The sequence below is a fragment of the Canis lupus genome, chromosome 18 (assembly GCF_048164855.1).
Source record: "Canis lupus baileyi chromosome 18, mCanLup2.hap1, whole genome shotgun sequence".
Lineage (NCBI taxonomy): Eukaryota > Metazoa > Chordata > Mammalia > Carnivora > Canidae > Canis > Canis lupus.
In genome coordinates, this window is record NC_132855.1 from 57,856,234 (window position 1) to 57,868,112 (window position 11,879).

Below are 11,879 nucleotides of genomic sequence, written 5' to 3' on the forward strand. Positions count from 1 at the left end.
GACATTTAAAAATATTTTATTTATTTATTCATGAGAGACACAGAGAAAAGGTGGAGACATAGGCAGAGGGAGAAACAGGCTCCCTGCGGAGCCTGGTGCAGACTCCATTCCAAGACCCTGGGATCACACCCTGAGCCAAAGGCAGATGCTCAACCACTGAGCCACCCAGGGGCCCCCCAAAATGACATCTTCCCCCTTTCTATTCCTATTATTGTTCTCTCTTTTCTTTTCCCTGTTTTTTTCTTTAAAAAAAACTGTCCTGGGGATCCCTGGGTGGCGCAGCGGTTTGGCGCCTGCCTTTGGCCCAGGGCACGATCCTGGAGACCCGGGATCGAATCCCACGTCGGGCTCCCGGTGCATGGAGCCTGCTTCTCCCTCTGCCTGTGTCTCTGCTTCTCTCCCTCTCTCTGTGACTATCATAAATAAATAAATTTAAAAATAAAAAAAAATAAAAAAAACTGTCCTGGAAAAAAATAATAAAAAGTAAAATAAATAAATAAATAAATAAATAAATAAATAAATAAATAAATAAATAAATAAATAAAACTGCCCTAGAGAGAACCTCCAAAACAGTGTTGAATAGAAGAAATTGATTGTCAAGTGTTCTAATCCCACTTCTGATTTGCTCTTATGTGTGAGATTTGCTATAGATTTTTGGCCGACTACGACCCAGCAATTGCACTGCTGGGGATTTACCCCAAAGATACTGATGCAGTGAAACGCCGGGACACCTGCACCCCGATGTTTACAGCAGCAATGTCCACCATAGCCAAACTGTGGAAGGAGCCTCAGTGTTCATCAAAAGATGAATGGATAAAGAAGATGTGGTCTATGTATACAATGGAATATTCCTCAGCCATTAGAAACGACAAATACCCACCATTTGCTTCAATGTGGATGGACCTGGAGGGTTTTATGCTGAGTGAAGTAAGTCAATTGGAGAAGGACAAACATTATATGGTCTCATTCATTTGGGGAATATAAAAAATAGTGAAAGGGAATAAAGGAGAAAGGAGAAAAAATGAGTGGGAAATATCAGAAAGGGAGACAGAACATGAGAGACTCCTAACTCTGGGAAATGAACAAGGGGTGGTAGAAAGGGAGGTGGGCGGCGGGTGGGGGTGACTGGGTGATGGGCACTGAGGGGGGCACTTGACGGGATGAGCACTGGGTGTTATGCTATATGCTGGTAAATTGAACTCCAATAAAAAGAAATTTTAAAAAAGATTTTTGGCAGAAAAACTTCCTTTTTTTAAAAAGATTTTATTCATTTATTCATGGGAGACACACAAAGAGAGGCAGAGACACAGACAGAGGAGAAGCAGGCTCCCTATGGGGAGCCCAATGCGAGACTTGATCCCAGGATCCCAGCGTCAGGACCTGAGCTGAAGGCAGATGCTCAACCGCTGAGCCACCCAGGCATCCCTAAACTTCTTTGGGGAAAAAAATAGTATCATGTAATTTCTGGTTTACTATGAAATTTACCATGAATGAATATAAAAAATAAGGGGTTTTCTTTGTAGGGTACCAAAAAATGAGGTATGTATTAATCATATGAGTTATATTATTCAAATCATTTATTTTCTTTTTAGTTTTTTTTCTATTCAGTTATATTGAGATGTTAAAAAAAAAAAAACAAAACAAAAACCTTCACAGTGATTGGGTTTGTTTCTTCTCCCTCTTCCCTCCCTCCTTCCTGGATTACCTGCTGACTATAAAACAATTAGTGGTACATAAAAGAAATGCTTATAGAAGCATCAAAAGTAACATCACACAAATAAAAAACACAAGCTGAATATATAATATTATAATCAAAGTAAGAAGTCAGGACAGAAATCATTGAATGATACATAAAACACCCTTTACATTAAACCAGGTGCATCTCATTACTAAGACATAACAGTCATGAACCCTTATGAATTGAGTCATATAACATTAAAGTCTATAAAGCAAAAAATGTTAGAAATGTAAATTATTTTCTATCTGAATCAGAGCATTACTATCTATAAAACCAGGATTGCAACAAGAGTGCCTGCTTGGGATTCTTGTGATAAGTACTCTAGATAAACTCTTAATTTTAAGCTCAGATCCAAAGTGAAAGAAACTTTCTTATTCTTAGTCAATTCAGGACAATCTGAATTGATTCCATCTCCTGCTTTTTCACCTGAGATTGCATCCAACTTCCAGAGAGTTGCAGAGTTTCAAGACATGGTGGGAGGCAGGGGGTCTGGAAAGGCATCTGTGTGCTGCATTAATATGAAAACCTTGGTCTTGCCTACTCTCCAGGGTCTATGACTATAGCTGTGGCTGCATCCCCATCATTCTGGCCACTCCAGGCAGGCCAACCCTCTTTTTTACACAAAAACTTTTTTTTTTTTTTTTTTCATGAAAGCATATAAAAAGCCAATTTCGCCCTTGTGTCATTCTGGGGCCAGAGGACTGTCTCAGTCCGTCTCTGCCTTGACCTCCACCCAGTCTTCTTTCCCTGGTGAGTTCCCACCACAAGGGTACATTGGGAACTCAGTGGGCCGGCTACGTGGAACAGCTCTATATGGAAAGCCAAACTGTAGGCCTAAGTGTCCCTGTTCTTAAAGCCCCACACTCAAATGAGGTTTCTGCTGTACCCCAGGCCCTGAAGTTATATCTCTATAACTCTGGAATAATGGTTCTTAGCCCAATCTGCACATCAGACTCTATAAGCTTGAAAAATACCCATGCTCGGGCTCCATCTCAAGCCAGCTAAATAAAGATCTGTGGGTATGAGGCCTCAGGCCTTGTATTTTTTAAAAGTCCCCAGGATGATTCCAGTGTATAGCCATGTGTCAGAACCACTGCTTCTAGAGTAGGGCTCTCTAGAATGAGGCTTTCTAGAATGACTAATGAATGGGAGCTTTCTAAAGTGATTTGTCAAAAGTTACTACTTATCTTCATCACTTATGAATGACTCTTTCACCACACCCTAATTAGTGTAAAGTGTATTATAATTTTTTATCACTACTAATTTGATAGTTGCAAAATGATGTTATGTTTAACAATTTTTATTTTATATGTGTATTTTTGGTTAACATTTCCTTCTTACGAATTATTAGTTCATGTCTTTGTTACGTTTTTATCCTGGAATGCTAGTGTTTTCTCTTATATACTTGTGAGAGATCTATTAGGTATTAACTATTTTGTCCCCATTCGTTATCATAAACTCTGTTTTCTTAAAGTCACATTGTCTGGTGGAGCTTTCTGTGATGACAGGAATGCATAGGAGTATCTACATTGTGCAATATGGCAGCCACAAGCTCCATATTGATTAAAATGTGATTAAGATGTGGTCATAGACTAAAATGTGGCTACTGTGACTAAGGAACTGAATTTTTAATTTTACTTTTAGTTAATTTAGATGTAAATAGCCATATGTATCTAATGGTTCTTGTATGGAACGATGCAATTCTAAAGGGTCTATCATCACAGTTTAGGGTTTTATTGGCTTGACAATCATTTTGAGAGTTCTTTCTCTTTTTTTCTTTTTTTTCTTTTTTTTTTATTTATGATAGTCACAGAGAGAGAGAGAGAGAGAGGCAGAGACACAGGCAGAGGGAGAAGTAGGCTCCATGCACCGGGAGCCCGATGTGGGATTCTATCCTGGGTCTCCAGGATCGTGCCCTGGGCCAAAGGCAGTCGCCAAACCGCTGCGCCACCCAGGGATCCCTTGAGAGTTCTTTTTCTTATAAGTTCTAGTTTCAATGAATAAAGAAGGAATGAAAATACATTTTATGTTGTTATATTTTATAAACTTTATTCATGTTCTTTATGCCCTGGAATGTGCTCAATTAAAAAAAAATCATCAATGGAATTGAAAAGAAAGCATATGATATAAAGTTTCGCTACATTTATTAATTCAATGGTACTAATTACATCATTAAAACTACCTCAATATATCCTCTTTATCAACTTGCTCTGTCACAGATGATATGAGTAATTTAGTATGTCACTGTAGTTGTATTTCTGTCTCTTCTTATCTACCAAATAGTTATTTGCTACGTAAATTTTGAGGTTATGTTAAGCAACTCATAGATGCTCAGGACTATTATATAATTATGGATCTTGGCTTGTTTCCATATACAAGGACCCCTTTTGTTTCACTGAATCCTTTTTGCTTTGAACTTTCCTTTGATAATATCAGTGCTACTTCTTATTTTTGTTTGCCTGGTACATTTTATTCTCTTCCATTTTTCCTGTGTAATTTGATTTTGGTCTCACTGTTGTTAAGAAACAAAGTTGGATGTTCTTTAACTCATTCAGAGTCTCTGCCTCTTTGGTCATGAAGCAAAATTATTTCTTTTTAATACAGATGAGTTCAGTCCTACTTATATGACTTTGTTTTATGTTTTATGGCGAGTTTGGATTTTTCTTGGCTGTTTCACTTATTGGCTTCTGTCATTTGCTACATATTTTGCTCTTTTCATTTGTAGTGATTTGATATTTTCCCTGTTTTGATGAGTATCATGGAGTTTAAAATATTTTTACTCTCCTCCCCCCATCCTTTCCCATCTCCATAATTATAAATTTAATTACGACTCATTTTTTAGAAACTTACCCCTCTTTTTGTCAAACAAATCTTCAAGTGCTGCTTTGGCCTTGTGTTAAATATTTTGGTTCTTCTGTTTCTCTCGGGACTTTTCAGTAGTTTCAGTATTTATTACTAATTGTTATATATGATGATCTCCCCTTTGTCACATTCTTAATATACAGGCACAAGGGAAAGTGGGGGAGGAGACAATTTCAGAAATAGTTCTGCATAGTAATGGAGGAATCTTCTTGACTTCTGGACTCCAGCAGAAGAAATGAGAGGTGATAGGTGACTCAACTTGTTAATGTTTTTCTAACATTTATTCTATTCCCAAGGTATATTTTCTGTTCTTTTCTTTCTGCTCTCCCTGAGAGGCTGTGTTCAGTTGATAAGAACAGGACTTGGCATATGGGCTTACCTTCAGATTTTATTCCTGGTACCAGTGACTTTTATTATTGTTGTTTTGTTTGGATTTTATAAGAGGGGCATCCTTCAGGATTTATTGAATGGGAAGCTAGGATAGGTAGCTGCTTGTATGCAACCATGTTAACCTGGACACCCACATTTCAATTTCTAGAAAGCATTAAATTTCCAAGAGCTCATGAAGATGATATCTGTATCATATTCCACTGCCTTCCAAAAAGGTTTGAGGACATGATATTATGGTCCATGCAATTCAATTGGACAGAACCTGAAAAAGTAAGGATCTTAGGGCAAAGAGAAAAAACACTGTTTAATATATCATGTGCGAGCCCTAATTAGTAGAGGGGGGGTCACAAAAGTAAGCTTCCTCATTAGTCACAGTAGTGAAGGAAGTGTGATCAGTTCCACAGTTTCAAGATTCACAGTGACGATAAGATGAAGTCAAATGGTCGCCCAGGAACAGTATAGCTTTTCTGTACAGTGGAGACTTCAGACCTTTTGTTCCTATTCTCCCAAAGGGGGCACTGTGTAAATGTGGGCCACAATCCTCTCTACCTTACAGGCATTAAATAGTCTTGAGTTTGACCCCACCATTTCTTGTGATGTCCTCCAGCATTGACTATGTAGTACAAAATCACAATCCCTGCATGCCAACCTCTTCCTCAAACAAAAGCAGTTTTTTTTAGAGGCTTCGTCTAAATATGTAGGAAGGCACTATAGCATAGCGATGTGAGACTGTGGTTGGAATTCCTGAGTTCGAATTCTGAACCAGCCATTTGCTAGAAGTCTGACCTTAGGCAATATTTTTACCAAATTATAATTAACATACAGTGTTATATTAGTTTCAGGTGTACAATATCATTCAACAATTCTATACATTTCTCAGTGCTCGTCATGATAAGTGCACTCTTAATCTCCTTTATCTATTTTACCATCCCCTCACCCAGTTCCACTCTGGCAACCACCAGTTTGTTCTCTGTATTTGAGTCTGTTTTGATTGTCTCTTTTTTCTTTGTTCATTTGTTTCTTAAATTCCACATTTGAGGGAAATCATATAGTGTTTGTCTAACTTATGTCACTTAGCATGATATCCTCTAGATCCATCCATGTTATTGCAAAATTGCAAGATCTCATTTTTTTATGACCAACTTAATTTCATTATGTATACATATCACATTTTCTTCATCCATTAATCTGCAGATATACACCTGCACTGCCTCCATATTTTGTCTGTTGTAAATAATGCTGCAGTCAACCTAGGGGTGCATGTATCTTTTTTGTTTATTTTATTTTATTTAAATTTTTTTATTGGAGCTCAATTTGCCAACATGTAGCATAACACCCAGTGCTCATCCCATCAAGTGCCCCCCTCAGTGCCCGTCACCCAGTCATCCCAACCCCCCGCCCACCTCCCCTTCCACTACCCCTTGTTCATTTCCCAGAGTTAGGTGTCTCTCATGTTTTGTCACCCTCACTGATATTCACTAATTTTCTCTCCTTTCCCTTTATTCCCTTTCACTAATTTTTATATTCCCCAAATGAATGAGACCATATAATGTTTGTCATTCTCCGATTGGCTTATTTCACTCAGCATAATACCCTCCAGTTGAATACCCTCCACGTTGAAGCAAATGGTGGGTATTTGTTGTTTCTAATGGCTGAGGAATATTCCATTGTATACATAAACCACATCTTTATCCATCATCTTTCCATGGACACCGAGGCTCCTTCCACAGTTTGGCTATTGTGGACATTGCTGCTAGAAACATCGGGGTGCAGGTGTCCCAGCGTTTCGTTGCATCTGATCTTTGGGGTAAATCCCCAACAGTGCAATTGCTGGGTCGTAGGGCAGGTCTATTTTTAACTCTTTGAGGAACCTCCACACAGTTTTCCAGAGTGGCTGCACCAGTTCACATTCCCACCAACAATGTAAGAGGGTTCCCTTTCTCCGCATCCTCTCCAACATTTGTGGTTTCCTGCCTTGTTAATTTTCCCCATTCTCACTGGTGTGAGGTGGTATCTCATTGTGGTTTTGATTTGTATTTCCCTGATGGCAAGTGATGCAGAGCACTTTCTCATGTGCTTGATGGCCACGTGTATGTCTTCCTCAGTGAAATTTCTGTTCATGTCTTTTGCTCATTTCATGATTGGATTATCTTTTTGATTTAGTGTTTTCATTTTCTTTGAGTAAATACTCAGTAGTGGAATTACTAGATCATATGGTGATTCTATTTTTAACTTTTTGGGGAACTGCATATTGTTTTCCACAGAGGCTGCACCAATTTGCATTCCCACAAAGAGTGAGCAAGTGTTCCTTTTTCTCCACATCCTCACCAATGGTTATTATTTCCTCTTTTCTTGATTCTAGCCTTTCTGGCAAATGTAAAGTGATATGTCATTGCAATTTTGATTTGCATTTCCCTAATGATTAGTAATGTCAAGCATTCTCTCATGTGTCTGTTGGCTATCCATATGTCTTCTTTGAGAAAATGTCTATGCAGGTCCTCCGCTCATTTTTAAGCAGATTGGTTTTTTTTTGGTGTTGAGTTTTATAAATTCTTTATATACTTTGGATATTTATTCCCTCATCAGATATATCATTTGCAAATATCTTCTTCCATTCAGTAAGTTGCCTTTTTATAGAGCTGATAGATTCCTTCACTGTACGAAATCTTTTTATTTTGGTGTAGTCTCGGTAATGTAATTTTTTTTTTTGGTTTTTCTTTCCTAAGGAGACATGTATGGAAATATGTTTCTTTGGCTAATGCCAAAGAGATCACTGCTTATGTTTCCTTCTAGAAGTTTTATGGTTTCGGGTCTCACGCTTAGATCTTTAATCCATTTTGAGTTTATTTTTGTGTATGGTGTAGGAAAGTGGTCCAGTTTCATTCTTTTTGCATGTAGCTGTCCACTTTTCCCAACACCTTTTGTTGAAGAAACTGTCTTTTCCCCATTGCATTCTCTTGCCTCAATGGTCATAGGTTAATTGACCTAAAAAAGAATAGGTTTATTTGTAGGCTTTTTATTCTGTTCCATTGATCTATGTGTACCATTCTGTTTTTGATTATTACAGATTTGTAGGATATCTTGAAATTTGAGGTTATGATACCTCCACCTTTCTTCTCCTTTCTCAAGATTGCTTTGGCTATTTGGTGTCTTCTGTGGCTCCATAGAAATTTTACTATTATTTGTTCTAACTCTGTGAAAAAAATGTTGGTATTTTGGTACGGATTGCATTAAATCTGTATATTGCTTTGGGTAGTATGGACATTTTAACAGTATTCTTATAATTCATGAATATGGACTATCCATTTGTCTGTATCATCTTCCATTTCTTTCATCAGTGTTTTCTAGTTTTTGGAGTACAAGTGTTTCACTTCCTTGGTTAAGTTTATTCTTAAGTATTTTATTATTTTTGGTTCAATTGTAATTGAGATTGTTTTCTTAATTTCTGCTATTTCATTATTACTGTATAGAAATGCAATAGATTTATGTATATTAATTTTGTATTCTACTATTTTATTGAATTCATTTATTCTAGTAGTTTTTTTGGTAAAGTTCTTAGGGTGTTTTATATATAGTGTTATGTCATCCACTAGAAGTGAAAGGTTTACTTCTTCCTTACCAATTTAGAGGACTTCTATTTCTTTTTGTTATCTAATTGCTGTGGCGAGGGCTTCCAGTGCTATGCTGAATAAAAGTGGTGAGAGTGGACATTCTTGTCTTGTTCCTGACCTTAGGGGAAAAGCTCTCAGTTTTTCCACCATGTATGATGTTAGCTGTGGGTTTTTCATACGTGGCCTTTATTATCTGAGATATGTTTCCTCCAAACCTACTTTGTTGAGAGTTTTTGTCATGAATGGATGTTATAACTTGTCAAGTGTTTCTTTTTTTTCTGCATCTACTGAGATGACTGTATGTGTTTTTTATCCTTTTTTTCTGTTGTTGTTAATGTGATGTATTGTGCTAATTCATTTGTGAATATTGAATCACATTGCAACCCTGGAATAAATCCCACTTGAGTATGGTGAATGATTTTTTTGATGTATTGTTGGAGTCAATTTACTAATATTTTGTTGAGGATTTTTGTATCTACATTCATCAGAGATAGCAGCCTGTAGTTTTCTTTCTTTGTGCAATCTTTGTCTGGTTTTGGTATGTGAGTAATGCTGGCCTCATAGAATGAATTTGGAAGTTTTCCTTCCTTTTCTATTTTTTGGAATAATTTGAAAAGAAAAGATATTAACCCTTCTTTAAATGTTTGGTAGAATTCACCTGTGAAGCCATCTGACCTTAGGCAATTTACTCAACTCTGTTTCTTCAACTGCTAGGCTTAGTCACTGAGGGACTGATGGAGATGTCACTTCACAGAGCTGGGAGTGGCATGGGGGCAAGGTGAAGGGATGTAATGAATTAAGTTGTACAATAGCCTGCAGTCTCCAGCCTCAAGTCCCCAGTCCTCTGTGGTGGGTCTTCGAAGAAAATTAATAAACAGGTGGTGGGAAATTGAAGGAAAAAAATATTGATTCTAGGAGGCACATTTTTTGCATTTTAACATCTTTAAATCAAGGCACATTTTAAAATTGATGGCATGCCATAGTTGAATTAGCAGCATTATTTTTCTTTCTTGGTGGAAAATAAAATTCTATATATTACAATTTATAATATCTTAGATTCAATAAAATGTGGTAGTGATAATTATTGTAAGAGACCAGCTTTTCCTCAGAGGCAGGCAAGGTTTGTTTGGGGAGGTAGAATGGATCCCTCCACATTTGTGACAATCTAAGAGAGCCACAGCTGTCCAGTTAGGATTCTGTTGGAGAAGGTGTTCGGCAGAAATAGGGCTCTCTCATTTTATGAAAAAGCCCTGCTAGGGCTAACTCTTGTGTTATCAACCCTTTCCAGGTTCCTCATAATGAAGGAATTGCATGTACCTGGAAACTCCTTTTTTTCAATAAGGGAGAAGAGTTAACCACAATAAACATAAGAATATGTGATTAGAGGAAGGTAGAAAGCAAGTGGACAGGCTTCCCAGGTCCCCTCCAATACCACTTCCCTGTGGTTATGTTTTTGTTTTTGTTTTTTTGTTTTTTTTTTGCCAAGTCAGCCAGGACTATTGAGAAATCACTGCCAGTAGACCCTTCCTCTGACCTTTCCATCTTGTGTGATAGCACATTGTTGGCAAGACTGGCCCCAAATCTAACTGGATGGACATCAGTTACTACTGTGTTTGAGCACACAAAAAAACTTGCATGGGAAGGGAAGACTGAATGGCTATACCATCTCAGTTTGGAAAGAGGCTACATCTGCCTTCAGGGGAAGTTTGCACCCTGTTCCCTTCAGAATTGTCCACATAGAGTGTCTGTCAAATGGTAAATGCTCTACAAACATAAGCTATTTTTACTTTTATAATTATTTTTGGCAAGACATTTTTAGAAGACATGAAGGATCTATTATGGAAAACCAGAAATACTAGTCTGTTTTAGGGTGTCTGGGAGCGTTGGGATTAGGGAAGACCTAAACATTGGTTTTGTGGGTTAAGTGATCAAGTGCCCCAGTTAGCTTGGGGCTGTCTCACTTTATACCTATTGGTTGTCTCAGCAAAGTTATAAGTGGGACACACTTTCATTTTCAAAAGCATCCTAGTATAGATACTAATTTATATGATCACTCTGCTTGCATGTCATGTGGGGTCAGTTTTTCCATTCCTATTCATACAATATGAGTAAAATTTTAAATATAGACATATAAAATTGAATTAGTGAGATACTTAAAAATTTAAGGATCAGAATTTCAAAACCAGGAAATCAAGAATAAATAAAAACTCAAATAGAAAAGAAGAGTAAATAAGAAATACCATAGTGGACAAATTTCCATATTGGACTTGTTAAATGAAAAGCATTTGAGATATTAAAAAAATAATTTTTAAAGATTTTATTTATTTATCTTAGAGAAAGTGAGTACACATGTGTGAGTGGAAGAGGCAGAGGGAGAGGGAAAGAATCCTAAGCCCTGATGCAGGGCTCAATCTCATGACCAGAGCTGAAACCAAGAGTGAGATGCTTAACTGAGCCACCAAGGTATGCCAAAAAAATAATTTTTTATTTTTTTTAAAAAAATTTATTGATTTGAGGAAGAGTGAGCAAGAGAGAGAGAGCATGAATAGAGGGAGGGGCAGAGGAAGAGGGAGAAGTAGACCCCCCGTTGAGCAGGGAGCCTGACTTGGGAATTGATCCCAGGACCCTGGGATCATGACCTGAGCCAAAGGCAGATGCTTAACTGAATGAGCCACCCAGGTGCCCCAAAGAACAATTTTAAAATAAAATGTCAAAATGAATGCTTTTAAAGTGCTACATTAAGACATGTAATGATAAATCTTAAAAGACAAAGTATCCAAAGATTAAATAAGTTGTAAAACAGGGTAAGAATATAAGTAGAAAATGAGGCAAAAAAATAGATCCAGAAAAACCCATTCAATCAGTATATATCACTGTATATAATATACATATCTATGTATACTTATAATATATTTATATATACATCATATTTATCTTCTTAGTAAAACAAACCAAAAACTAAAAGAGAATGGGAAAAAAATGAAAGCCAGGGCATGACGGGAAGCCAGTGAATCACAACAATTCTATGGTCACGGCACCTTCTCACAGTGCAGGGGCCAAGCAGAATCCTTGGTTGGGGGAGAAGTAGTGTGAGGTCACCCAGAGAATAACCTGGATCCTGTAGGGGCCAAGGGAAGGCCAACCCGAGATGGGCCACTTTGGCACGAAGATTATTTTTGAGTTAAAAGCAATTAAAGCCCAGCAGATTCAGGAGAAGCTCCTTGCCTCTCCCTCAACTGCCTAAAAATAATTTAGATAAAGGATCTGCTCCAGGAAGA